Source organism: Zootoca vivipara, chromosome 11 (genome assembly GCF_963506605.1).
Source record: "Zootoca vivipara chromosome 11, rZooViv1.1, whole genome shotgun sequence".
NCBI lineage: Eukaryota > Metazoa > Chordata > Lepidosauria > Squamata > Lacertidae > Zootoca > Zootoca vivipara.
In genome coordinates, this window is record NC_083286.1 from 62155567 (window position 1) to 62175628 (window position 20062).

General features: G+C 46.5%; 1 protein-coding gene across 2 annotated transcripts in view; it reads left to right on the forward strand.

Annotated features, from left to right (window-relative positions):
* The window catches only part of CNTFR (ciliary neurotrophic factor receptor), a 367284-nt gene that overhangs the window by 83772 nt on the left and 263450 nt on the right, over positions 1–20062 (forward strand). The gene's annotated exons all lie outside the window — the stretch shown is intronic.

Genomic DNA, 20062 nt, shown 5'->3' on the forward strand with positions numbered 1-20062 from the left:
TCTCCCATGTTTAGTAGAGTTGCAGTGGCTGCAAGTAAGCTACCCGGCTAAGTTGAAGGTGCTCATTTTGATGGATAAAACCTTATACAAGTGGGGAGTACCTCCCTCTGGGGTGGAATTATATAGGGGGGGCTTTAAACAGCAAGGGGGTGCTAGAGGGGTAAATGACAATCAGATTCTGAAAAGCTGGTGTCACTGGATCAAGGACATCAGTTTTGTTCAATTAATTAAACTCAACAGTTTTATTTGGATTTTGAATAAACATGCAATTAATTGTTAGCGCTTTGAATTTTATTGCGTTATTATCATCCTTAGTGGGTCATGACTACCGCTGTTCTGAACAGTGCTTTTTGTAGGGCTGGGGAAAGAAAGCGCAGTGGGGATGAGCTTATGGAATCAAGTTGCCAGTAACTCCAAAAAAAATGGGAACCACAGCCCTAAATGGCTTAGGATCAGGATACCTGGAAGACCATTTCACCCCTTCCGTACCCAACGGATCATTGTTGAGCTCTTCCTGCAGTGTAGGAATCCTCCCCACAATGTAGGAATCGGGCTTTTAGTGTTGTGGCCCCTGCCCTCTGGAATACCTTCCCCTGAATATTAGACAGTGGCTGTCTCTGCTGCCTTTTCTGCTGAAGACCTTCCTCTTCCAATGATCCTTTTAAGTGCAGATCTTTCCCAATCCGCAACTGTACCGGAATCATTTTTGTGATGTCGTTATTGTTGGTTGCCATCAGTGCCGGATTTATGTATAAGCCAAACAAGCTATAGCTTAGGGCCCCACTCTCTTGGGGCCCCCCAAAAAAAATTGAAGGAAAAGAAACCCTGGATACTTCTTCTTAGTTGTATTTCAGTTCAACAATTACTTTGATAAAATACATACAGTATTTTGTTATGTGCAAATGGCTTGAGATACCTATGAGGTCCATCAATTACCATATAGCATCTATTCAACACACAAAACAGTGACCATTTGTTGTTGACAAAGGACAGCTGGACATATAAAGGGCCACATTACCTTCAGTAGCTTAGGGCCTCATCAAACCTCAATCCAGTCCTGTTTGCCATCCTGGACTCCTTAAGAAAGGAGAACGGGGTAATATATATATAATATCCAGTATAGTTGCAAAGACTTGTAATGACTCAGTGATTATTATTATTTTTACACTATTCTGCTCCTGGAGGGCTGCAGATTTCTAATAGTTTTTGCAACCTGACAAGCTCCCAGAAGCCCACATTTCAGACTTAGCATTGGAAGCGAGTGACTGGTGTGTCCTTTATTGGAGTGACTTCAGAGGAGCGTTTGTGTCTTTTGATCTCTCCGTTGCTCCTCCGAGAGCCCCTTCCTGCATCTCGTGTTCCAGGGTGATGTCATGAATGATACAGGCAGTAGCTGTGTCATCAGGACCGTGCTGATGTCGTTACGCCAGGCCTGGGGGTGATCTGAGCTTGCTCTGATGTCATCGCTTTGGAGGGTCGGGTGAAAATAATGAGTCAGCCGAGGATCCCATGGGGACTTTGAAGTGATGCTAGGAAGATTCATCTGAATTTTATCTGATTGTTGTTTTGCTTATGCTTGGATGCTGTTTGAGAATCTATCTGAAGCCTGCATAATGCAAGGCAGGAAATGCTTCTTTGCCACCAAAGGGGGAGAAATGGAAATTTCATTGTTGTGGGATTCAAACCGATGGATTTGAATTTTGCTTTTGTTTTCGAGATGCTCTAATCTGTAATAGGTTTTCTGCCATGATTGATTTCGTTTTGAGTGGTTTTGCCTCTTTTTCGGCTAAATGATTGACACTTCCTTTTTCACCCCAAAGGGCACCGTTGTTCTGTAAGTCTCTCTATAACCTCCAGAGAGGTTTTATTAAATCCAAGTGCATCACCCCTGAGATTATATAGTCAATAATTCAAAAATGCTGAGAGAGGGACGGAAGAGAGCAGTTGTGGTCCTCGGCCCTGACCCAGCTGGTTACAGGAAGGGCATCCCATAGATGGTCCTAAGACTGTTGGATGGGATGATTGCAAAAATGCACATCTGAACACAAGCAGGTCGTCTAATCTCCCCAGTCTGAACTTTGCATTGTTTCTGAAGGTACCCTCCAAATTCCCAATCTCTGCTTTTCCCGTTTTTATCTTTATTTTGTGCATTTTGTTGTATGCATGAAGGTCAGGGTAAAGCCCACATATTCGATTCTAATTCCCTCCCCCCTTGCGTAATTCACCTAACAGGGTGTTGTTGCTGTTGTTAAATTGTTCTTGTTTCTTAATTATCTAGCCTTCACTCTTACGCCCCAGGGCAAGTTACAGCATTAAAGAACAATGAAACACAGCCACTTTAGGTTTTTTTAAACAATCAAAATGTGCATATCTAGAGTTCATGAAACAAATAAAATACACAAAACATTAAAAACAGTTCAAAACAACTTACAACCATAAAAATGAGCCAGGTCCCTAAAACATGCCCTTCAAGTGTCAAAGGCTGGGACAAAAAAAAAGTGCCTGTCTTCAGCATTCTCTGGAAACTGTGCAATGAAGGTGCCAAGCACATCTCTGTGGGGAGGGAGTTTCTCAGCTTGGGGGTCCCCACAGAGAAGGCCCTCTTTTGGTCTACCCCCACATGAGCCCCTGAAGGTGGAGGAACCTGCTGGTGTTTTTTTTTTTTTAGTAGGAGGGCTCTTAAAGCAGAGGTTGGATGACCATCTGTCATGGATGCTTTAGCTGGGATTCCTGCATTGCAGGGGGTGGACTAGATGACTCTTAGGGTCCCTTCCGACTCTGATTCTCTCCTGTGCTGGTGATCTCATGGCTGCCTCGCTTGAGCAGCACCAGAGGTGTGAACGGCTGATGCTTCTTATGTCAGAAAGCTTGACATTTTAGGCTGGACTTGCCTGCTTGTGAGATTCAGAGAGAAAGGCTTTCCTGTTTGTTTGAAGACCAGGATTCAGAGACGTGTGTGAAAGCCCTTCTGTCTCTTCACTCCCAAATCTCTGGCCAAACAACAGCGTCTAGTCCAGCGAATGTCCGTCAAAAGGCAGGCCAGGAATGGCCTCTGAGCTACCTGCAAAAGGAGTTAAACACGTGAGCTGCTCTTTCTGCTTTTGGCCCCCATTTGGGCAGGTAGCATGGGGACATGTGATGTGGGGGGGGGGTCAGACTGGGCACCCCAAGGCTCACTATAAGGAACCAACATATCTTTCCGGGTCAGTTTCCTTGGGACTCCATTGAGCTCATGTGATAATAATAATAAATTTTTATTTATACCCCGCCCTCCCCAGTCAAAAACCGGGCTCAGGGCGGCTGACACCAACAGAACCACAATAAAACATAAAAACAATTAATTAAAATACAGATTAAAATACAGTATTAAAATTTAAAGTGCAGCCTCATTTCAAGTAGGCCATAAGTGGCTGACACCAACAGAACCACAATAAAACATAAAAACAATTAGTTAAAATACAGATTAAAATACAGTATTAAAATTTAAAGTGCAGCCTCATTTCAAGTAGGCCATAAATCCAAGCCATGAGGGAGAAAAACACAGGGGTCAGGCTGAGTCTAACCCAAAGGCCAGGCGGAACAGCTCTGTCTTGCAGGCCCTGCGGAAAGATGACAAATCCCGCAGGGCCCTGGTCTCCTGGGAAAGAGCGTTCCACCAGGTTGGGGCCAGTACTGAAAAGGCCCTGGCTCTAGTAGAGGCCAATCTAGCCATCTTATGACTCGGGATCTCCAGAATATTATTGTTTGTGGACCTTAAGGTCCTCCGCGGGGCATACCAGGAGAGGCGGTCCCGTAGGTACGAGGGTCCCAAGTCGCATAGGGCTGGGTAGCCGTTTCTCATCTATAGGTTGTCAACAAATGGATACTTTAGCTGAGATTCCCGCATTGCGGGGGGTTGGACTAGATGACCCTTGGGGGTCCCTTCTGGCCAGTATTCAAAACTCAGATATATAAGCTAGGTGCCAATTGGCTCCTTCAACCAGGGTTGCAGTTGTCAAAACAGAAGGCCTAGTTGTCATTTGGGGGCCAGACGGCTCAAAAAATCATATTTTCCAATACGACTTTTTGGTTCCTGAAATTCATTCTGATGGTGCAGAAAAAATATAACGGATAGAATTCTACAGGATGTGTTGTTAGTGTGTGAAAACAGGCAAGATCCAAGGATCCCCAGGCAAGCACCTCCAGATGGCAGAGATTTCATGCACCGTTCTGGCGCTCGGGCAGCCAGAGTGGCCGACAGGCAGGTGCAAAATGTGCCTGGCGGAATTCGAACGCTGCTTCTGGCTCTAGAACTGTGTGATTTTATGATTCTCTACAATGCAGCTTCCTATGTTCCTCTCTCCCTGATGATTTCCCCTTTCCTCTTCTGAGGCTTTACTACCCCGGTTACCTCCTTTTTAATCCCACACCACGGTGGCCTTACAATTCCCCCCAGCCCAGCCAGCCCCGAAGTTATTTGCTTTCCTCCTCTTTTTTCCTCACACGGAGCCCCCGCCGACCTGGTGACTCCCCATTTTTTCCTTGCTCCTTTATTTGCAGAGTTGCTCCAGCCCACGGAACACTGCTAATAATGGCAATTACCGCTACACGCTGGCTACAAGGTATGGTGGTGGTAATGGGATCCAGAGGGACGAAATTAAAGCGATATAATATGCTAAGATAAATTAACGTTGTAAAATTAGCCACGGGTCTAGTCGAGAGATCTGACAAATGTCTCGTAGCTTTTGTTACGAGCTCGGAGCCCGGCTCAATTGGATTAGTGGCCCAGAGCAAAACAGACAGGAGCGAAGGGAGAAAAGGAGTATATGATGGCTCTCTTTGCCCACATGTTAACAGTTAAGTGGGGCTGCTTTCTCCTCCCTGCCTGGCTCAGCAAAATGAGCTGCCCCTTCATGTTTTCTGAGAAACAAAACTTCTCATTGACTTGAGAACAGAAGAGGAACATTCTGAATCAGGCCAATGGGCCAACAATGGCATCCTTTCCTCAGAGTGGTCAACCAGATGCCTATGGGATTTGAGCAAGCAGGATTCGAACACAGGAGCCCCCTCCCCTCCCCTTCAGATGCACTGCTGCCTCCTATGATGGTGATGCTAAATTGTGGTTTGCACAAACCACAGTGTGGTGTGGTGCTGGAATTGACTATGTCAAAACCGAAATGCCCATATTCTAGTTCCATTCCTATACATCCTAAGGGGTTGATATCAGTTTGAATGTCCTTTTCTGAGTCCTTCTCAATCATAGAATCATAGAACTGTAGAGTTGGAAGGGACCCCAAAGGACCATCTAGTCCAACCCCCTGCAATGTAGAAATCACAGCAAAACCATCCGTGAAAAATGGCCATCCATTTTCTGCTTTAAAATCTCAGACAAAGGAAAATCCAGCACTTTTCAAGGGAGTCCATTCTACTGTTGAACAGCTGTCACTGAGTCGGAATCTCCTTTTGTGTCATTTGAATCCATTGGTTCAGATCCTCCTCCCCTCTGGAGCAGCAGAAGCCATGGGTTCGAGTCCTACCCTCTGGAGCAGGAGAAAACAAACTTGCTCCACCTCCCATAGGACAGCCCTTGAGATCTTTGAAGATTGCTATAAGCCGGTGCGCTTCATGGGATAGCTCAGCTGGCTAGAGCATGGGGTTGTAAACACCAAGGTGGCAGGTTCTATCCCTGCATATTCATTCCCGCGTTACAGGGGGTTGGGCTAGATGATCTTCAGGGTCCCTCCCAACTCTGATTCTGAGATTCTGATCTATGTAGAATGTCCAAACTGAGAAATCTAAAGCCTTCATGTGCCAAGTCAGAGGTTGTGAGTAAAGCAGTTTGATACCTTGCCTGTCTGTGACATGGGGTGGAGAGAAGTGGGTGGTCAAAAAAAAATCATGCTGAAACAATTGTGGAAGCAGATGTGTTGCGGAGCTAACCTGCCCATTCCACTCTGCCCATTAGGGTCTTGAGTGGAAGCAAATTTAAACAGTGGCAGAGTGGCAAATGACCCCACTTTTCCTGGGACTTAAATCTGGGGGAAGAAATGGATCCAGCCATTTGAAGCAGGCTCTGCTAATGAGAGAACAGTGCAGGATGGGCTCAGCTGGAGGGAGAAATAATTCCTGCCCCCCCTCCCTCCCAAAGCAGTGGCTGCGGAATGGGCGGCCAGAGCAGTTTTTACAGATTTGTAAATGCCAGCTAATTGTGTGTTTAATGGCTGGCGCATACCAAAGGGCCCTGGCAGGGCAGGAATGATTTAGATCTTGCTTAATAAAGCATATGATCTGGCCCATTAAAAAAAATAAAATAATAATAATACTGCAACCATTCCAGTCTTTGAGTCCTGGCAAGGCCACTGATACGCCTCCTACCACACCCAAAAAGGGAGCCCAAGTAAAATAGGAACAAGAGTTTTGTGGGTGGGTGGCAAGGAGTGGAGGGGGCCTTTACTCTTTCTCAACATTGTAGAACAACTTTTGTCAACCTGGTGCCATGTCTTCAGCCTCAGCCAGCATAAAATTCCTGCACAAATTTCTATACAGTTGAACCTTGGTTCCTGAACTTAATCCATTCTGGGAGTATGTTCAATTCCCAAAACATCTGAAGAAGTGTGCATGCACACGAAAGCTCATACCAAAATAAAAACTTAGTTGGTCTTTAAGGTGCTACTGAAGGAATTTTTTTTATTTTAATTCCCAAAACAGTTCAGGAACCAAGGTGCAGCTTCTGATTGGCTGCAGCAGCTTCCTGCAGCCAATCGGAAGCCGCGGAAGCCAGGCTGGGCGTTCGGCTTCCAAAGAACGTTTGAAAACTGGAACAATTACTGTACTTCTGGTTTTTGTTCGTTTGGGAGCCGGAAAGTTTGACCCCTGAAGCGTTTGGGAGCCGAGGTTCCACTGTAGTGTCATTCTAATTTGTTTCACATCTTCATGAAAGGGAACATGTGAAGTTGAGAAGTAGCCTTGCAGATAACAATTTGTTGTGTTGTTGTTAAGTCATTTAGTCGTGTCTGACTCTTCGTGACCCCCTGGACCAGAGCACGCCAGGCACTCCTGTCTTGCACTGCCTCCCGCAGTTTGGTCAAACTCATGTTCGTAGCTTCGAGAACACTGTCCAACCATCTCGTCCTCTGTCGTCCCCTTCTCCTTGTGCTCTCCATCTTTCCCAACATCAGGGTCTTTTCCAGGGAGTCTTCTCTTCTCATGAGGTGGCCAAAGTATTGGAGCCCCAGCTTCACGATCTGTCCTTCCAGTGAGCACTCGGGGCTTATTTCCTTCAGAATGGATAGGTTTGATCTTCTTGCAGTCCACGGGACTCTCAAGAGTCTCCTCCAGCACCATAATTCAAAAGCATCAATTCTTCGGAGATCAGCCTTCTTTATGGTCCAGCTCTCACTTCCATACATCACTCCTGGGAAAACCATAGCTTTAACTATATGGACCTTTGTAGGCAAGGTGATGTCTCTGCTTTTTAAGATGCTGTCTAGGTTTGTCATTGCTTTTCTCCCAAGAAGCAGGCGTCTTTTAATTTTGTGACTGCTGTCACCATCTGCAGTTATCAAGGAGCCCAGGAAAGTAAACTCTCTCACTGCCTCCATTTCTTCCCCATTGTTGAATGAGCTGCGTGAGTGGGCCACCGAGACCATATAACACCGGTCCTGAAATAACACCGGTTCCCAGTACATTTCCGAGCACAATTCAAAGTGTTGGTGCTGACCTTTAAGGCCCTAAATGGCCTCGGCCCAATATACCTGAAGGAGCGTCTCCACCCCCATCGTTTTGCCCGGACACTGAGGTCCAGCGCTGAGGGCCTTCTGACGGTTCCCTCTCTGTGAGAAGCAAAGTTACAGGGAACAAGGCAGAGGGCCTTCTCGGTGGTGACGCCTGCCCTTTGGAACGCCCTCCCATCTGTTGCCAAGGAAATAAACTACGGTACCTGACTTTTAGAACGGCCTCGGTCCAGTATACCTGAAGGAGCGTCTCCACCCCCATCGTTCTGCCCGGACACTGAGATCCAGCGCCGAGGGTCTTCTGGCGGTTCCCTCGCTATGAGAAGCCAAGTTACAGGGAACCAGGCAGAGGGCCTTCTCGGTAGTGGCACCCACCCTGTGGAATGCCCTCCCACCAGAGGTCAAAGAGAACAACAATTACCAGACCTTTAGAAGGCATCTCAAGGCAGCCCTGTTTAGGGGAGCTTTTAATGTTTGATTTCTGTATTTTAATGTTTTGTTGGAAGCCGCCCCGAGTGGCTGGGGGAACCCGGCCAGATGGGTGGGGTATAAATATTATTATTATTATTATTATTATTATTATTATTATAGAAGACATCTGAAGGCAGCCCTGTTTCGGGAAGCTTTTAATGTTTGATTTCTGTATTTTAATGTTTTGTTGGAAGCCGCCCAGAGTAGCTTGGGAAACCCAGCCAGATGGGCAGGGTAGAAGTAATAAATTATTATTATAAAGCAAGCCAAACCAAGCTGTCTTGTCCATAGGAGCACACTAGAGCCCATCCAATCCAGCCTCCTGTTCGCCCAGTGGCCAACCAGGTGCTCTAATGGGAAACCCGCAAGCGGGATCTGAGCACGAGAGCAACTTTCCCTTCTCATGGTTTCCAGCAACTGGGATTCAGAAGTATTGCAGCCTCCAGCCATGGAGGCAGAGCCGAGCCATCCTGCCTAACAGCCATCTTCCTTGCTGCTTACTTCTAGCAGGATCTGTGCCTCAATTTTTCTCAGTATGAGAAGTATTTTGTTCTTCCAAAGTGTGAAGAGGACACGGCAGCTTTGTCAATGTTTGGGGTGCCTTTATTCGTGATGTAAATGAGCAAGAGCGCATCAGGGGTCTGCCAGCGCATTATGCAAAAATCTGGAACTCTTAAAAGTTTCCAGAGTCTCCTCTCCAGGAATCTTTTTTCTTTCTTTCTTGCCTGCCCCTCACCAGCATTCTCTCATATTGCTTGGTAGGCAGTCTTTTAAGATGAAAGTCCTGTGCTGGATCTGTAAAAACAACATAAGCTAGGATTAATGACATCCATATCTGTACTCCTTGCAGAGTTTTTAGGTTCCACATCTCAACTTCTGTCCCCAGAGTGAACTTGAAATGTGTGCTTTAATCGACTTTGCTTTTTTTTCTTGTACTGTTCACGTATTGTTCAGGTTGTATATGTGAAAATGAAAGTTTAGATATGATTCCTGCATTGCAGGGGGCTGGACTAGATGACACTTGGGTTCCATTATTATTGTTGTTATTATTATTAATAATAATAAAATTAATATTTGTATACTGCCCTATACCATAGATCTCAGAGCGGTTCACAACATAAAATTACAATATAAACCCCCCCCCACAAAATACATTAAAAAAATTAAGAAGAAAAGCAACCCAGTGACCCCCCCTTCTACAACATTCTTAAAAAGGGCATCAGATGTCAATCACACAAAGGCCCTGCAACTCTGCAATTCAATGAAAACTGAAACATGATTTTTTTAAAAGTAAAAAGTAAAAAAAGAAAGAGGAAATGTGTATGGCCCCTCTGGACTGGTAGGGTTTATTATTATTATTTGTAGGTATTTTCTGATGCAATAATATTGCATTTGTGATGGATTTGTACCGCAGCATCTATATATTATTATTCTGGTTTATTAGTTGTTCTGCAATGCTTCCACAGTGCTACCCCATCCTTGTCATCTGGAGGGGATCTCTTGTGCTAGGAACGAAAAAAAACCCCTGTGGATAATTTCAGCCTGAACCATTGCAGGATTTCACTGGGATGCCTCAGGACTTGTCCAGACTGGAAATGAAGGGCTTGCACCAAAGAACATTTGCAGGGACAAGCAGTATTGGCTGTGAGGCCGTGTCTGACCTCCACAATAACGTAATGAGCGCAAACCACCCTCAGTGCACAATCAAAAGGTTGCCTCGATTTGGTCACAGCTGCATATTCTTGAAAGTATGGTAGGGTTAGGATTGATGTGTCCCTTGGCTTCTGCCCACGGTACACGCTGGAGACACAGGACTTAGGGTTGGATAGTGTTCTTCCTTGGCGATAACTCATAGCTTGTTTTCCATCAACACGGTCCTAACAGTGAGTCCGTAAGTGACTGTGGAGGCCAATTTTGGATCCGCCCGTCCTTCCACACTGGGGGCATTGGTTAGGAGTTGGTGGGAGTTGATCACGGTGTGGATTTGCCAAGTGTGCCTTCCTCTTAGCACGTTTCTCCCTTGCGTCCTGAGTTCGAGTGTCTTCAAAGCCCATGACACCTTTGGTCACGGCTGTTCTCCAATTGGAGCGCTCGCAGGCCAGTGTTTCCCAATTGTTGGTGTTTATACTACATTTTTCTTTCAATTTGCCTTGAGACAGTCTTTGAACCTCTTTTGTTGACCACCGGCATTACGCTTTCCATTTTTAAGTTCGGAATAGAGTAGTTGCTTTGGAAGATGATAATCAGGCATCCACGTAACATGACCAGTCCAACGAAGTTGATGTTGAAGAGTCATTGCTTCAACACTGGTGAACTTTGCTTATTCCAGCATACTGGCATTCGTTTGCCTGTCTTCTCAAGTGATGTGTAAAAAGTTTCGGAGACACAGTTGATGGAATCTTTCAAGGAGCTGGTATTGATATTGATGTATTGATACAGCATCCCAAATCAGTTTGACGTCCACATCGTGATAACAGTTTCACAATATCAGACATGGCGATATATCGCGAATCGCAATCTGATTGTGTGCTATGTAAAAAATTGTGAGATGGGGAAATCCGTGAAGCCGGTCTTCGCTTCTCTCGTGATTCCTTCTGCCCCTGTAGCTCTGCAGTGTAAAACAACAGTTTTAATGTTGAAGGTAGGTAGAAATGTATTCGTTTTAGACCCCTAAAGTACCGGTAGTAGCGCTTGCCAGGACATAACCCCGTTAGGCTCTGCACAGTTACATCCTTATTTCAGACATTGTGATATATTGATATATCGTGATGTTTAGTTGGTGATATATCACAAAAACCAGACATCACTCAGCTTTAACAGGACCCTGTCCTGCATTACGTGTTCCCTGTGCCCAGCACCAGGCTGCCCAGATTGACCCCCGAAACCACCTGCCACCCTGCAGTATCGGCTATAAGACCCTACCCTGCCCACATCTATTCCCATTGTGCAAATTGCAAATATTCTCTTGGCTGGGGAGGCAAACCAGCAGATGGTTTAGAGATTCAAGAAGGCCAAGAGACAGCCATTGAGAAAAGCTCTTTTTCTTTTCTTTTCTCTTGAGCTGAGCAGGCTTTTCCATTCTCCTGGCCTGGCAGCCGAGCAGGTTGTATTTCTTCCTGCTACTGATAGCAAGAATGCCGTGAAAGCAGCATCGGGGGTAAAGGATCCGGCCTCCCCAGAGAGCAGCGTATTGAAAGCGGCTGTGTGACTGGCTTGATAGAGCCCTTATTGGCAGTGTTGTATCTCCTAATGCAAACAGACAGTGTTTCCTGATAAGTCACATCCTTCAGTGTGGATGGCAGCCTATCATGTCTGGCAAATACCGTGAAGCGCCGCAGCCAGTTTCGCTGGGAGGCCAGGCTGGGTCGTCAGAGGAAATTCTCCCTGCCTAATGCATGCAGATCAGAGTCCTACATTAAATCTGCGGCACTAAGCAAGAAAATAAATATTCCCAGGAGCCGTCAAGTTCATTTTATTTCTTGCATTTATAACCTACCATCTCCTCCAATGAACTCATGCACAGTTCTCCCCCTTTTCCTTTAATTGCCACAACAACCCTGCAAGGTAGGCTAAGAGGCAATGGGACTGGTCCCGAAGGCCACGCAGTAAGCTCCATGGATGAGTGGTGGGATTTGAACCCTGGCCTCTCCCAGGTCCTTGTCTAATACTATCTTCTTTTTTGGTGATCATTCGTAGCTGAGTAAGATTGTCTTCCATAAACATGATTTTAATAATGAGTCCCTAAGTGACCGTGGAGGCCGGTTCTGGATCCACACGTCCTTCCACAGTGGGGACATTGGTTTCTGGGCGGGAGTTGATCACAGTGTGGATTTGACAAGCATGCCTTCTTCTTAGCATGTTTCTCCCTTGCGTCCTGTGTTTGAGTGTTTTCAAAGCCCATGACACCTTTGGTCAAGGCTGTTCTCCAACTGCAGCGCTCGCAGGCCATTGTTTCCCAGTTGTTGGTGTTAATACTACATTTTTAAAAATTTGCCTTGAGACAGTTTTTAAACCTCTTTTGTTGACCACCAGCATTACGCTTTCCATTTTTAAGTTTGGAGTAGAGTAGTTGCTTTGGAAGACAATCATCAGGCATCCGCACAACATGACCAGTCCAACAAAGTTGATGTTGAAGAATCATGGCTTTGACCTGGGTGATCTTTGCTTCTTCCGGTACACTGGTATTAGTTCGCCTGTCTTCCCAAGTGAAGTGTAAAAATTTCCGGAGACACCATTGATGAAATCTTTCGAGGAGTTGGAGATGGTGTTTATAAGTGGTCCGTGTTTCCCAAGCATACAGATACTATAACCACTACACGACACTACACTACAGTCAGAGGACCAGCCACCTGCGTTTTGATGCCATCTCATCCTCAAGATCCCACTGTGGAGCTGCTAGGTGAAACTGGGACTTGCTGGGAAGCAGGGATATCTCTATGCACGGGATAGCCAGTTTTGTAGAATCGTAGAATGGTAGAATTGGAAGGTACGCCCAAAGGTCCTCTAGCCCAGCCTCCTGCAATGCAAGAATCACAATTAAAGTACCGTTTCCCTGACCGATAGCCATCCAACCTCTTCTTAAAAGCCCCCAATGAAGGAAGGTCCACCACCTTCTGAAGGAGTCCGTTCCACTGTCGAACACGTTTTTATTGCCAGGAGGTTTTTCCTAATGTTAACAACAGCAGCAGCAGCAGCAGCAACAACAACAACAAATTATTTGTACCCCGCCCATCTGGCTGGGTTTCCCCAGCCACTTTGAGTGGCTTCCAACAAAAGATTAAAAATACATTTAAAAAATCAGTCATTAAAAACTTCTCTAAATGGGGCTGCCTTCAGATGTCTTCTAAACGTCAGATAGGTGTTTATTTCCTTGACATTTGATGGGAGGGCGTTCCGCAGGGTGGGCGCCACCACCAACAAGGCCTCTGCCTGGTTCCCTGTAACTTCACTTCTCAAAATGAGGTAACCAGCAGAAGACCCTTGGAGCTGGACCTCAGTGTCCAGGCAGAAAGATGGGGATGGAGATGTTCCTTCAGGTATACTGACATACATTGGCTCCCAGAATGTTTCCGAGCACAATTCAAAGTGTTGGTACTGACCTTTAAAGCCCTAAATGGCCTAAGTCCAGTATACCTGAAGAAGCATCTTCTCCCCTCCATTCCACCCCCGCCGCACAAAAGCCCCCCCCCCAAAAAAACTGTTCATCTCACCAATCTCTCCCTTTTTATCAGAGGGAAGGAGGACAATAAATCAATAAGTAACCCTTCCTATTCAATATGGAGGAAAGCTATTTAGGAGGAACCAACAACATGAGGGGCACAGGTGGTGCTGTGGGTTAAACCACAGAGCCTAGTGCTTGCCAATCAGAAGGTCGGCGGTTCGAATCCCCGCAACGGGGTGAGCTCCCATTCTTTGGTCCCTGCTCCTGCCAACCTAGCTGTTAGAAAGCACGTCAAAGTGCAAGTAGATAAATAGGTACCGCTCCGGTGGGAAGGTAAACAGCGTTTCTGTGCGCTGCTCTGGTTTGCCAGAAGCGGCTTAGTCATGCTGGCCACATGACCCGGAAAAACTGTCTGCGGACAAATGCTGGCTCCCTCGGCCAGTAGACCTGGAAGCTGTACGCCGGCTCCCTCGGCCAATAACACGAGATGAGTGCCGCAACCCCAGAGTCATTCACGACTGGACCTAACAGTCAGGGGTCCCTTTACAACAGGGTCCCCAAACTAAGGCCCGGGGGCCGGATGTGGCCCAATCGCCTTCTAAATCCAGCCTGCGGACGGTCTAGGAATCAGCATGTTTTTACATGAGTAGAATGTTTCCTTTTTATTTAAAATGCATCTCTGGGTTATTTGTGGGGCATAGGAATTCATTCATATTTTTTTCCAAAATATAGTCCGGCCCCCCACAAGGCCCGAGGGACAGTGGACTGGCCCCCTGCTGGAAAAGTTTGCTGACCTCTGCGCAACATAACCTTTGACAACATAAACACCACCAGAATATGAAAATAAATGAAATGAAATAAATGAAAATAAAAACTCCCCCCCCTCTTTTCCCCACTGGTGTGTGTGTGTGTGGGGGGGTTGAGTGTGAGGGAAGAAAGTGCTTTCCGGTTCTTTGTTTACTTCTTTGTTTATTTTGCCTCTGGATCTTTGATTGTCTATCTGTGGGGGGTCCCTCCTGGATTGTTAGTAGGCTTTGCATAGTTAGCTAAGCTCTAAGTCAGTGGTTCCCAACAGGTGGTCTGGGGACCCCCAGGGGTCCGCGAGCTATGCCAGAGGGGTCCGCAAGATGCTATTAGAATAAAAAATATATTAAATATATTTCGTATGATAACAGATTTTTTGTTTTGGCCGCTTCTTGCATGAGCAGAGTCTAGCGCAAAACTAGAATTAGATAGAGGCAGTAGTTCTGCTGTATGCCGTTAGGTGGCGCTTTACAAACACTGCTGTTTTGCAAAGAGGCAGCGCGCGCATTCTACTAACGCTCACCTCCCCAAGATGCTTTGCGTGCGTCGGCTTCATTTGTGCGCTACTGCGCAGGTACCCTGTCTTCTCCATTCCCAAATTAAGACTCTTAATTTGGCTCTCACTTTTTAATTATAGGATTAGGAATTAATGGGGGTCCTTGTCACAATAGCGGCTCGATGAGGGGTCCTCGAGAAAATTTTGTTGGGAACCCCTGCTCTAAGTGGAAAGATTCCCATGAAGATGTAAGAGTTGGCTGGTTTGTGTGAGGGCTTACCATCTTTTCTTATTGTCAGGGTTGTTGCGACTACTCTAGAGTAACGACTTTCCACATGCTTGTCTTTTAACAGTCTTTATTGGAGCTGTTGGATGCATGTCTGTTCCTTCCGATCCAGAATCCGGCACTGCCCCTTTACGCGACTTTGACCAACATAACAGTCGCGGGGCAGTGAATCTCCTCCCCTTTCTCCTCCTCCTTAATTCCGGTGCCGGGGGAAAGGGTCTACGATCTGTTCTTTCCCTGCCTTCCCCTTTCCGCCTCTTTCTCTTCCCGTCTGTGTTGCAGGGGCTCTCCCATGCTGCCAGAGGCCTGGCTCTCTCTCTCCGTGTCCTGACTAGCCCCTTCAGACCCCGCGCTTTCATGGCTGCTCGGGGATGATCTGCTCCTGATGAGAGGGGGAGGTTCTCTATAATCTCTCCCCCCTACACTTATCATCAGTTAGGAGGGAGAGAGCAAGCAAAACAGAAGACAGGTGCCTGCAAATTATCTGCAAAATAGGTTGGTTGCCACCCCTGCCTCCTGTGGCAGGGAGTTCCACAGCTTAACTCAGCGCTGCAGGTGGAAGAGGGCAAAGTACGACCCAGAAACGAGGAACCTTTCTTCAAAAAAACGAGAAGTGAAAAGCCTGTATGTTTTGTCTCATGTCTCAAGTTCTACAAATAACTCTTTTTCTTTTCTTTTAATTAAGACGGCAGCTGGGATCCTGGGGATTGCAGAACCCCGACATTCTAAGGGGCTTGGACTAGATGAATCCTGGGGTCTCTTCCAACCTATGATTCTATGATCTGAGAGGGTCTCTGGTTCCTTGCAGTGCGGTTTTCTGCCTCCCCAGCTGCCGCTTTGCCTCTGAGCTGTTCTGCAGCCCACAGCGAGTCGCTTGCAACTGAAGCAGCTCTCTGCTCATTACCGTGTCGAACAAACTCACGCAGGCAGGTTTTTGCGGAGAGATCACACGAGCTCCCCCCCCCCCAAATCTCTTGTTCTCCAGCTTCTCTTTTTGCCAAATGGTTGCACTTACATGAAAAGGAAAAAGAGAAAGTTTGGGGGTTGGGTTGGGGATGGGGGGAGAGAGAGAGAGAGAGAGAGAGAGAGAGAGAGAGAGAGAGAGAGAGAGAGAGCCAAGACGTGCATGGACTGCACAAATTTATGGATCAGAGATTTACGCGCTCCCTGGTTGCTGTATATTTTCTCCGCCGTGACACTTCATTGCCACAAATTACCAAGCAGGCAGGAGTCTGCAAGTGACAGCAGGCACCGCGGCTAAAACATGGCCTTGCTTGGCCTGCGTAAAGTGGGGCTTGGAAATGTCAAAGGGGCAGCTGGAGGGGCGGCTTGGGGGTGGGGGGAGCAGGGCCATGGGAAGGGAGAGGATAGCAAAGCAATGTTCCCTGTTCGGGAGGGAGACGGACCAGACAGCTATTAGGGGCTCTGTAAATCACAACAGCTTCAACCCTTTCGTTTGACAGCACCTGCACTTTGGAACTCCCTGCCACTTGACAGCAAGCAACTGCCTTCACTGTATTCCTTTCAGAACCTGCTAAAAATAGGGTTGGCCAAAGGTCTTGAGCTTCCCCCCCCCTTTTTTTTTCTTTTTTGCCAACAGCAGCATTTTGCCGATTTCTACCCAGACGCTGCTTCTGACTGCAGTATTCCAAGTTTGTCCAGGAAATTCTGGACATTTGGCAACCCTAATTTCTTGTTTAAACAATCCTGCCCAGGTGCTTAAAAGGATGCTGCGAGTTTTAATGTGTTTTTGCTTTTTGTAGGTTTTGAAGCCACTGTTCTAATTTTCCCTTGATTTTATTGGCTTGCCTTTTTGCAGACTGCTTTGGGGTTGTTGCTGTTTCGCAACTGAGGGGTGTATACATTTTATGAAATTAAAGAAATGAATAAATAAGTCGGGTTCCTGCATAAGGATATCAGAAGGGCTCTGGGGGATCATGAAGTTGGTTGTGGTTCTGGTGATCGCAGAACTGAAAGAGTTGGAAGAGACCCTGAGGGGGTCATTCAACCCCCTGCAATTCAGGCATTAACAGCTAATGTTGATGATTAATCACCTTCATCACCATCATAGAATCAGAGAATCGTAGAGTTGGAAGAGACCACAAGGGCCATCCAGTCCAACCCCCTGCTGAGCAGGAAACACCATCAAAGCATTCCTGACATATGGCTGTCAAGCCTCTGCTTAAAGACCTCCAAAGAAGGAGACTCCACCACACTCCTTGGTAGCAAATTCCACTGCCGAACAGCTCTTACTGTCAGGAAGTTCTTTCTAATGTTTAGGTGGAATCTTCTTTCTTGTAGTTTGAATCCATTGCTCCGTGTCCACTTCTCTGGAGCAGCAGAAAACAACCTTTCTCCCTCCTCTATATGACATCCTTTTATATATTTGAACATGGCTATCATATCACCCCTTAACCTTCTCTTCTCCAGGCTAAACATACCCAGCTCCCTAAGCCGTTCCTCATAAGGCATCGTTTCCAGGCCTTTGACCATTTTGGTTGCCCTCTTCTGGACACGTTCCAGCTTGTCAGTATCCTTCTTGAACTCTGGTGCCCAGATCATGGTTAAGACTTTCTCATTACTTATTATTAAATGTCTCCAGGTGACTAACAATACAGGTAAAAACATAAAGAGGCTGTACCTTTAAAAGCAAAACAAACAAAAAAGGAAGTCCTTCGTGCAGCGCAGAGTTAAGCTATGGAAGTCCCTGCCTCTTGATAGCAAGCAGGAAAACATAGAAGGGGGAGAGCAATCTTGTGATTGAATCCTGCTTTTGAGCTTTCCATTTGTGCATCTGGCCACTGTCAGACAGAGGATTCTGGACTAGTTGGGTCATAGAACTGACCCAGCAGAACCCTTCTTAGATTTTGAATGCTCTAGAATTTGCCTGCTGGCCTTTTGCTGCTGAACATTGTGAGAAGAAGCTGATAGCATTATTATTATTTATTTGATTTCTATACCGCCCTATGCCCCGGGGGTCTCAGAACAAAATCTAAAAACAAAACAGCAGAATATATAATCAAAATGAAAACAACAACCCAATACCCCCCCCCCTAAAAAAACCCAAACCACTTCACATTTTAAAAGGGCATAGGATGTAGTAGCCAACAATTGCTCCTCGAGGAAACTTGGCCACTATTTTTTTAATCTTTTTTATCTTGGTAGGAGCCCCGAGCCTCTGCTGAGCAACTCTGGAAAAATGAGAGCCCCCTGCTGCCCCGTATTGGGCAAATGAAACCTTTGGAAATGGCAGTGGCTTAGCGGCATTGGCACATTTGTCAGCCCTCCAGAGAGGTTGTTACGTAGCCCTGGGAAAAGGGAGGGGGATTCTGATATTACTGTGGGTAATATCTCAGAATGCCTTGGGCTGTGTCTTAAAGGTAAAAGGTAAAGGACCCCTGGACGGTTAAGTTCAGCCAAAGGCGACTATGGGGTTGCGGCGCTCATCTTGCTTTCAGGCCGAGGGAGCCGGCGTTCTCCACAGCTTTCCGGGTAATGTGTCCAGCGTGACTAAACTGCTTCTGGCACAAAGGAACACTGTGACAAGAGCCAGAGCGCATGGAAACACTATTTACCTTCTCCGCCGCAGCAATACCTATTTATCTACTTGCACTGCCATGCTTTCGAACTGCTAGGTTGGCAGGAGCTGGGACAGAGCAACAGGAGCTCACCCCGTTGCGGGGATTTGAACTGGCAGCCTTCTGATCAGCGAGCCCAAGAGGCTCAGTGGTTTAGACCACAGCGCCACCCGCATCCCTGGCTGTGTCTTAGTGACCATTGAGAGGGGCCTGGAAGTGGCTCCCCATTTCATCCTGGAGGTCCTGAGGTTTGGTTGCTTTACTCCAAATTGTGTATTCGCTCGATGTGGATCAGGCAGATTGGCTTGGCAACACCAGAACATGATTAAATTAGAGCGGAGCATTTTATTTCTCGCCTTGCTCTGTGTCAAGAGCTGAGAGTAATTTGCTCAGTGCCCTCCTATCCCTCTGTTTGCAATAACTGCTGTGAGTTGGGTTAGGCAGATTGGAAGCAACATACCCTGCGGCTCCTGGGTGCAAGATCGATGGCGTTTCCCGGACTTTGCATGGGCTTATCCAGAGCGGATTGTTTTGTTTTTCCTCCAAAAGAACTGGATGGAGGCACAGGGATCGAGTGAGAGGCATCAATTTTGCCCTTATTCTTTGCCTACGAAACACATTTTCATTGCTCATCCTTATTCCTGGCAAAATAGCTCTGCTGCAGGACAGCTTGTTAATTTCTCCTATTTTACAGGCAGGAAACTGAGGCCAAGGACTCTCTTTTCTGAAATGTGTCCTGGGTATGTGCCTTCTTAATTGGGGTTTGGAAGTGTCCTTGGGTCACTTAAACAGCATAAAACGAGAACTGGGAGGTCAAGGATTTTGCCAGCGGTGGCAACATTTTGTGATGGTTCACATGCCAGATGCAGCTTTGAGATCAGAGAGCTTGCCTTTCTGATTTATTTATTTTTGCAAGTTGCAAGGGAACGCTGCATGGTGTTTTGGTTTTTGCATTCCACCAACAAATTCCGAACAGAGGTATTCGTGGCACAAGCAATCAATGGATTCAAATGGCAAGAAAGGACATTCCAACTAAACATTAGAAAGGATTTTCTGATAAAATAAAAAAATTCCTTCAGTAGCACCTTAAAGACCAACTAAGTTTTTATTTTGGTATGAGCTTTCGTGTGCATGCACACTTCTTCAGATACAGTGAAATGGAAGTTTCCAGGCACTTATGTAGAGAAGGGGTGGGGAGGGGTGGGGATGGGGAGGGGGGGATCACTCAGAAGGGTGGTGGAAATGGGTGATTGACTGACTTTCTGATTTTCTGATAGTAAGAGTCAGTACTATCTTTCTGGAAAAAGAGATGCCGGAATTTACCATGAACACCTCCCTTGTTCTCTTATACAGTCGTACCTCGGAAGTCGAACAGAATCCGTTCCAGAAGTCCGTTTGACTTCCAAAACATTTGGAAACCAAGGCGCGGCTTCCAATTGGCTGCAGGAAGCTCCTGCAGCCAATTGGAAGCCTCGCCGGACGTTCGGGTTCCAAAGAACGTTTGCAAACCAGAAGACTCACTTCCAGGTTTGTGGCATTTGGGAGCCAAAGCGT